The sequence below is a fragment of the Colias croceus genome, chromosome 20 (assembly GCF_905220415.1).
Source record: "Colias croceus chromosome 20, ilColCroc2.1".
Lineage (NCBI taxonomy): Eukaryota > Metazoa > Arthropoda > Insecta > Lepidoptera > Pieridae > Colias > Colias croceus.
In genome coordinates this window covers 8,202,155-8,211,758 of record NC_059556.1, presented here as the reverse complement: position 1 = coordinate 8,211,758, position 9,604 = coordinate 8,202,155, and the positions used below count along the sequence as shown (strand labels likewise).

Here is a 9,604-nt window from a genome sequence, read left to right as displayed (position 1 = left end):
TTTATGGCATTAAAATTTAATTTAATTTATAAACGTTAGAAATAAAAAAAAATATATCAGCCCGGAAAAATCGATGGAGCTTTTCAGTTTGTAGCAGTTTGTAGCGTTTCGTTTTAGATTTTGTGCACGCCTCCGTTGTTTTACAGCGCTGGAGAAGATTTTTTTTATTTTATTTTAATATCCGTTAGATCTTGGTTAGTAATTTTCTTTAAATTAGCTTAGTATGGGATCAGATCGTGCCGTGTGTGAAAAATGTCCTAAAATATTTGTTTATTTATTTATTAACTGTGACGGCAATCCACGAAAAACGGAGGGACTTATTCCTTCAGCAGCAGGATCGATAGTACCTACTACAAAAATTACAAGAAGATAAACAACACATTGTGCACAGGAAAATAAAGTTTTTAAACTTTATTTGTATAGATAGCTGTCTCTATAAATAAAATATAAATCTTTGCTATCCCCCAGACCAAAGAAAATGTTATAGGGCACGTTTTTAACCAAGCTACCTGCTTGCTCCGACCCCACCCGAGTAAGTAACTCTAATTGAGTTTTTTTTTTTTCAACTTTTAAATGTTAATCTATTACAGTAGGATATCGTTCAGACTTCACATCGGTACGGCAAAAAGACGTGGGTTCAAATCCCGCCCTTTCATAAAAAAATTTCAAATTCGTCAAATTTTTCAAATAACACACCTTTTTATTTGAATAAAATTAAAAACATAAAATCAGACACATCAAAATAAGTCGAAATCAATATATAACAGTAACATGTAATTAATTTGATATTTGCTGATGGTACGACACTTACATGAACTGTTCTTGATTTACGACCAACGAGCATTCCTGTGAGTTACAATGTACAAACTCACATTATTATTTATGTTATATTTATGTTCAAGTGTGTGAAAGTTTGATTAAAAGTAAAAATAAAGATTTTTTGGGCATTTATAATGCTTTTTATTTTTTTTTAAAAGGCACCCGTCATCACAGGGTGTTCGCGCCACCTCTGGATTATAGTCCAGAGACATTTTTTGCATAATTTATTTCTTTTTTTACACGAATAACATTAAAATACACTTATAAACTTTAAAACAGAATAAAAAATACTGGTATACATTACTAATGAAATGGCTATAATAAATGCTTTTTATTTAGGTACCTACATATTGTACTTCAGCTGCGAAAACTTCAGGTAGAACTGAAAACAAAATTGTTGTATCAAAATTTGGTAAAGGTTAATTAAATGTAATAACTAGCTGTACACCTCGGCTTCGCCTGAGCTGTGGTACACTGTCGAAGATTGGTCGTTCCAATTCCGAATCCTTCGTGAGCTCATGCACTACATTTTGCCGAATATCATAACAATATTATGATCAAATGCAAATAGATTATAAAGCACATTGACAAACATTAATTCTTGTACACATTATAGATAATTTAAATTTATAAATTAAAGATTATTTAAGAATTAAATGTGATATCCTTTAAAAAATTGTCATAATATAACATTATTTAAGTAATTAGTGTGTATCAGTATATATTTATGTTTAGAGAATAACACTAAGGTACATTTGACATAAATTTCATAGCGCGAAATAAAGAAATACCTGAGTAACATAATCCGACACTCCTACAATACCATTATAATATTAAATCATTCAAGTAGTTCAACCAAACACCGGTAGCATCTATCACTCTCGTTAAATCGAATGTGAAACGGAACAGCCCTTTCGTAGTACACACCGCCATAAATACAACGTTATGAGACCATAAAGTTTGACCTATCGAATAATTAATTAAACTTCGTAAATATTTTCAATAATTGATAATAAATAGTGTAACACGGACGTAAAATAACCTCACACCTGCTCTACAGATAAATTATATTATTTAATGTTTCCTTTGTTAAGTGGAGTGAAAATATAGAAAATTTTATATAAATACTTGGCACCTTCATTGTTATAAGTTTTGATCTTGTTAACGTAGGTAGTTTATGTATATAGGGTGTGTGTAATGAATGGATAGCATCATGATTCATGACTGAAAACGATGATCTACAATGATCACTAGATTCACTAGTAGTAGTCCAGCCATCAGCAGCTCGAAATATAACTTAAATGATACCTACAAACAGATTAAATCAAGCAGCTTAAAGTAGAGAAAAGAATATATTACAGCGTAGTGAAGAGTTGTATTAGAGCTGATGGTGGCCTGAATTTTACTAAACACAAAATTCATTTTTCTGAACCGCCGTCCTCAATTTCTAGCTACCAAGTTTCATGACTCCACACCCTGTATTCTTTGTAGTTCCATTGGATAGTTTCTTATTTGAATAGATTTTTATTTAACTTCACTTTACACTAAGCAATTAAAGTTAAGTAACAACGATATAAATATTATATTATAGAAAAAGGGTAGGTACTTAATCGTACATTACACCTACGGAATAGAATAATAAAAGCATTTGCATTACTTTCATCGATCCTGCCATTTGATAACTTTCATAATACTTAGGTAGTATACGCACTACATGGACAGAATATGCTGAATTGGTTGACAGATTTTCGAGCCAGAAATTATTCATATGAAAAAAATATAAGCAATGATGAGTGTAAGAAGGGGTTTGTAACAACTAGATTCCTTCTCTTATATTAAATGAATCGCTAAATGAATTAATTTCATTTACAAATTAGATGGTTTACTTTTTGTCTTCTTGATCTGCGGCAATATCGGTGGTCGTACTAAATTTTAATTCCTTGAAAGTTTTTTTAATAAACCTTGCATTTTATAAGTAACTTAAAATTAGCAATAAACATTCACAAAAGAGTGTGCTTATCACACATTACACAATATACAGTAGCCTTAAATGATTATAAAAGTTTTTATTAATTAATTTTTCTAGCGGATTACTACCATGTGAACGAACCAAAGTGAATTCATTCGAGAACATTAAGCTCTCGCACAATTACCATAAAAACAGTTAACCATTACGTGAATTATAACAGCAATACTATTCATTCTAGTTTTTAGTTACAATTCATTAAATGAAGAATATCATTTAAAATGTAACAACCATTGAGACCTAATAAAAACTACAAAAACAGGGTATTCACATAAAGCTGTCGAACTATGATAGGGTGGTTGCACCTGTGTTTGTTCGTGTAATCCTCTGTTTGTTGGCTTGACTGTAACTAATGTATGGAAAACACTGATTTTATGGTTTATGACTTAGTCGATACATATTAAAAAGTAAGATATTTAAAAGGTAGGTATTACAAAGAAAGAGACTGCCTAAAAAAACTTTACCTACTTATAGAATATTAAGTAAACTAGCTTCCGCGCAGAAAAATTATGATTTATTTTTTTCTACGTATTTTTCCGGGATAAAAAGTATCCTATTTTATGCCCAGGATAATAAGGTAAGGTAGGTCAAGTTTCAACCCTTCTACAGATTTGTTATATGTATAGACTAGCTTCCGCCCGCGACTCCGTCCGCGGGGACGTAGTCGCGGGCGTAGACGTTTCTTCGTATTTTTCCAGGATAAAAAGTATCCTATTTTATGCCCAGGATAATAAGGTATAATTATACCAAGTTTAATCGAAATCGAACCGTTAGTTTTCACGTGATGCCTGAACATACAGACAGACAGACAGACAGACAAAAATTTTTTTAATCACATATTTGGGTTTTGTATCGATCCAGTAAACACCCCTATTGCTATTTATTTTTTCAATATTTTCAATGTACAGAATTGAGGTCCTTCTACAGATTTATTATATGTATAGATGTTTGATCCGCATATATAGGTATACACTACCTATACATATATAGATTTGCACAAATTGATTCGCATAGAGCAAGATTATTTCTTATGAACATTGACTATAATTTTTTTAAATTCATTTCCCGACTGAAAACGGAAAATTACCGTGTAGGTAAATTACCGAATAATAATCCAATTCGTTAAAAATATCTATGCAATTAGGCTTAAAAATCTACTCAATAAAAACGAATCAACAGACTATTACAAACACTATCAATCCAGGTGTAGCCACACCATCCTTCATCTTCAATATTGTCTCAAGTTACGAATGATAAATGGCGTCTAATTTTTATTACACTGCAAGTAAAACATCAAGTTTTCATGCTGTTTGTCCATTACTACACACCTGCTCCAAGGCAATCAATATCTTAATTATGGTCATTTTATCACATGAAAGTATTGGCTTTTGTTTGAGATATCTGCATTTCTTGGGTGTATAGGTACTGTATAGTGAAATACTTGTGGAAATACTAATTGAGATATCTATGTTTGATACATTGTTGTAAGTAGTATGATAAACAGTTCCTGTTCATAATAAACACCCTTCTTACAAAAATGATTAAGGTTTATTTTTTTAATAAAGTTTCATGTTTCAAACATACTGGTTACCATCACACTTACCTTAGATATAAAAATAATATCGCGGTATTAGCTGTTCCGAAACGGCTTGACACATTTTAATTATTTTTTTACACGCTGTGAGGATGTACAAACAAACTCAAAGAATACTAATCTATTCCACAAGACCTTTTGTAGAGGCTCTTTTGAATAGTCTTATCAGATCGAAAATAGTTACCCCGGTTTAGAAGAGCAGCCTTTAAAAAGAGCCGACAAGAAACAACATACCTACAGACTACAGTGATCTGTCATGAAATTTTAAAAATATCGTCGCATTATTTTTTATAAGAGAAAGTAATCACAATAATTCCGAATTGTGAAAGGAATAATTACATTTATAAAAGACTAGTACGTAATACATTATCAATATATTATCTTGAATCGAAAAAATTAATAGCATTAATAAAAGAGAGATATACATCCATACATATGACGTTTATGTAATAATCGACAAAACCGATATGAAATTAATGACGATGATTACGGCATATTAATTATAATACATAGGTATAACGCAGCTTACCCTTCTTTTTGCTAATTGCAAGGAAAAACGTCTTCAATACAAATAAATGTTTTTTTCTTTACAAATAACTAAGAATAAATAAACTTGACCGCAATCAATAATTACTACACGTTATTGACATAACAAAATGTCGATTGTATCTCTTAAATATGTTTTTAATCGAATATGTTAAATGTATAACGGATAAGTTAGTCGATATAAAAATGGCGGACTTTAAACGTAGACTTCTATAATTATACCATTCTACAATATTGATTGAGCTAACAAATAATAGAATTGTTTACAATGATAATAAAGGAATTGGTTTTTTTTTATGATTATTGATATTTTTAGCTGGTGGGTCATCTGATGGTAATTGCTATCACCGCCCACGAAGATTTGCAGATGCCTCCTTATTTTATCTAAAATAGAGATTTTGCCGTAATTGACTTGCTGATAGATTATAGCGTAGCATTTAAAACATTAGTGGTTACTTTAATTACTCATCTAAAATACAAGCTAATCCGCGGGAAAAAATTGTACTTACATAACAGTAACGAATGTAAATGTAATTAAGAATATTAAATAAGAATTTATAACGTAATCGGGTCGGAGGAATCATAAACATTCCGAGTTGGAAATTTTTAAGTGCGCTTACTGACTGTGCTAATCTTTTAAACGATGATATATTTTGCTTGCAATTTCATTGGAAATGTTGATTTCTAAACATGTTGTAAGGCCATAATTATAAAATTTATAATCATCTGTAAAAGCCTTAATCATTGCCACCAATATGTTTTACATTATAACTATCTTGTGTATTTTTAAGTATTTATATTAACGGCAACCGTCCCAGTTAGTAGTAATACTAAGTATTACTGCAATAAATAACCAAAAAAAAAATAGAAATCAAAGAACTACCTACTAACCTGATGCAATAAGAATTTCGGATGAGTAGGTATAAATGCTGCCCGGGCCGTCTAACCTGATGTAATAAGAATTCATCCTGCTCGCTTGTAAAAGAACGCTTACCAAAGCGATATCACAACACAGTGTGTAAACCAGCCTTGAGTGAAAAACTCTGAGAATCATAAAATTACAAACACGCGATCAAATACATTCTACTCGAACTCATAACTTTGTTAGTCGTAATTATTGAAAATTGTAATCATTTTATCGCTATTTTGATACTGTTATGTACCGTAATGATATCGTAAGTTGTATTTTATATTTTATTGTATTCTATGCGATTACATACTTACTGTAAATTTTCTGCAAAATTATCTGAGATTTTTTCACAAACAACGATTTAGATTAAGGAATGTATAAGTGTAAAAAAATTAATTTCCGAGAATTATATAGATAGATATAGATTTTAACAAGTGAAATGAGCGTGACCCTCTCCTATTTGACCTAATATTTGTATATAATTTTCAGTTTTCTAAGTTGATATACTAAGCTCAAAAGAGGTTATAGTTTTGCATACGCTGAGTACGTAAAAAATACTTATAAAATTCCAGACCCATTTTTTTTCAAATAGATGAATTCTTAAAATATTTCTATGTGTACACCAAATTCCCAAAAAAAGCAACCCGCCCAACTTTGCCACCAGCACGTGAGCTATCGTTTAAGATTATGTTTTCATAGACAAATACATGCCGGCTGCGCGTATCTAGAGAAGAAAACATGGATATTCAGGAAAAATTTAGCAAACAATTTTTGACGTAATTTTTTTGTTTAAGTATTTTTTACGTGATCAGTGTATGCAAAACTACGGGTCCCTTCGCGCTTAGTATACCTACCAATAGTCGGAAACCCTGTATAAGTAGTATTCAGGATAACTCTATGTCAAATATTGTTGCCACCTTTCAAAAATATGTATAGGATTATCAAAGCTGGTTGATGGTTCAATCCCTTAACGAAAAATAGAACTGAATTGAAAACATCTTAACCCATTTAAAACTGTACATAAAAAAGCTTATCGTTACAATAATAATTTGTTAAGTACATATATAATAAGTATCATTTTTATTAACAACGCATTTCATTGCACTTACAACATTAAAAGGTTACTTAAGGTCAAAGATTATTTTGCCATAGATATATTTAAATGCACTATTTATGCCTTTGAATGGTTGTAAATTTTTTGTTCTATGTTTTTAGAACAAGGAAATTTTAAATCGCTTTATGATAAACTACTTTTTGTACTTTCTTTGCTTGCATTCGATACCTACGATTGAAAAGGGGTGTGGAATCCGGTCGTTTGTTAGGATAGAAATAGCTAGAGTTGGGTCATTGTCAAATTTTGCGCAGGTAAACGTAACTGCAGATTTCAAAAATGTGAAAAAGAAAATATTTTAAAATTGAACTTTTCTTTATGCCCGTGCCTGTTAAAATAACTGAAGTATCTGTAATTCAAGTTGGCCGAGATGTTTAGCTAATAATTTAAGATTTATTTCAGATTTAGTGCGTCAGGGTGGAGAAAAAATACAACTCTGTTATTATTACACTTTACCTTTTATCATTAAATTAAATAAGCCAGTCGCACATATTTTGGCTTTTATATTAATTACAGTCTTATATCTTATAATCACCATTAGAAGCACAAGCTTTTTTTAAGTTTAACAGTAATTTATTTACAATTTTAGTCAACTCTGTTACTTTATGAATAATAACAAACCTTAAATTCTACACTACTCCATGAAATATCTGTAAATTTACAGCTAATTACAACATATAACCGCTTCATTAACTGACAAATTAACCTATTGTAATTTAGCAGTATTATATTGAATAGCTTTTCCTAAATTTCGTAACTAAGTTCTTTAATCTTCGGGACACGAAAGTAACAGAGTTGTAACACAGTAACTTAGTTGTTCTTTTTTTACTATAAGTGAATAAATTGCATACTTTTGATATGTCGTCACGTTCGAAAAGATTGATTTTGGTTCTAAAAACATTTTTCTTACATGTGGGCTGATTTTTTTCATATGAAACTTTGATCCACAGCAAGACACTCTTGTATAATTTGTATTTCCTGCCTAGACATTTTAACGGCCTTCTTGTCGAATATTTTATCAATAGCATACTTTTCCTTCAGATTCTTAACTTTTTCATGGCCATTTTTAATAGCATTTACTGGATTTTCTGGATTGCCGTCCTTATTTTAGACTTCTTTCGTTTTTCTCTGTTGCATTGTTTTTTATACGTCTCCTATCTCTTGTTAACTGTTTCTAATTGTTACTTAAATTTTATATAACCTGTAAATAACTTCGATCTGTTTCTGTTAACTTGCTTGCTTCTCAGCTGGCGTGAGAGGCATTTTAAGGGCGTTAATAACGGCAGAATAACCTGTAACAATATCTTCAAAGTTACATTTAATTAAATATGATTTATTTACATATAACAACTCAAAATTACTTTGGGAAACCGATTCTTAAGAAAAAAAATTATTACAAATATAAAATTTCAAACAAAAGTTACAGAATACATGCTTACTCAACTCTGTTACCATGAGCTAAGTAACAGAATGATGATAACAGAGTTGTAAATTTTACATTCTAAAAGACATAAATCATAGAATAATGCATTTAGTTATTTTTTTATTTCAAATTGAGCATAATTACCCCTTAAACAACAAAGTGAACGTAAGTTAATAGAAAAAAAACGGTTTTACTTACTTTAATAGGTAGGTAACAATGTTGATGCGGAATAAAAACACGCGGCACGTTCAGCGCCACGCGGTCGACTGAGATTCAATGTACCCCTCCCCCAGACCTAACGAACGACCACAATGGCTGCAGAAACCTCGCTCAAGCTAATAGAAAGTCGAAAACAGCGCCACCTCTATTTTGAGTAATGATTTATTTAGTAACATAGTAGTGCACACGATTCCAAACACTACGTGGGACAAAGTTAAAATATTTTTTATAAAATAAATCTTAGCACTGATCGGGTTGAAAATGTACTTTTAGAAATATTCGCAATATTCTGTTTATATTAATATTTTAATTGATGTGGGTTGGTATATTGGAAATTGTAGTTATTTTATATTTTCTGTAACGAAGTGCTACTTGGGACAGGTCAAATTTGTATGGAAAACCCTTCTGTTACCAGAAAAAACCACAATGTTACTTTAAAAAATAAAATAAAAAATGAAAACTAAGTCTTTATTTTATTAATATCTGTTTATTAATGCGATTAAGTTTGTATTTGCTGTAAGTTTTTAGTGACAGTTAATTTTTTAATGGTATAGAAGTAAAAAAGTTTTGAGGGACAAGTTAACCTGCGCAAAATTTGACAATGACCCAGTTACGATTTATTATTGATTCATTTATTATTTACTAGCTTCCGCCCGCGACTCCGTCCGCGCGGAAAAATTATGATTTTTTTTCTACGTATTTTTCCGGGATAAAAAGTATCCTATTTTATGCCCAGGATCATAAGGTATAATTATACCAAGTTTCATCGAAATCGAACCGTTAGTTTTCACGTGATGCCTTCACATACAGACAGACAGACAGACAGACAGACAGACAGACAGACAGACAGACAAAAATTTTTTTAATCACATATTTGGGCTTGGTATCGATCCAGTAACACCCCCTGCTATTTATATTTTCAATATTTTCAATGTACAGAATTAACCGTTCTACAG

The 9,604-nt window shown here is 30.7% G+C and overlaps 1 long non-coding RNA gene across 1 annotated transcript; it reads right to left on the bottom strand.

Moving 5' to 3' along the window:
* Positions 1–7,445: 7,445 nt before the first annotated feature.
* Positions 7,446–9,250, bottom strand: LOC123700958. Its single transcript, XR_006752665.1, has 2 exons — positions 8,628–9,250; positions 7,446–8,298 (listed from the first exon to the last, which is right to left on the bottom strand). It is a non-coding gene; the product is annotated as an uncharacterized LOC123700958 (long non-coding RNA).
* Positions 9,251–9,604: the final 354 nt, after the last annotated feature.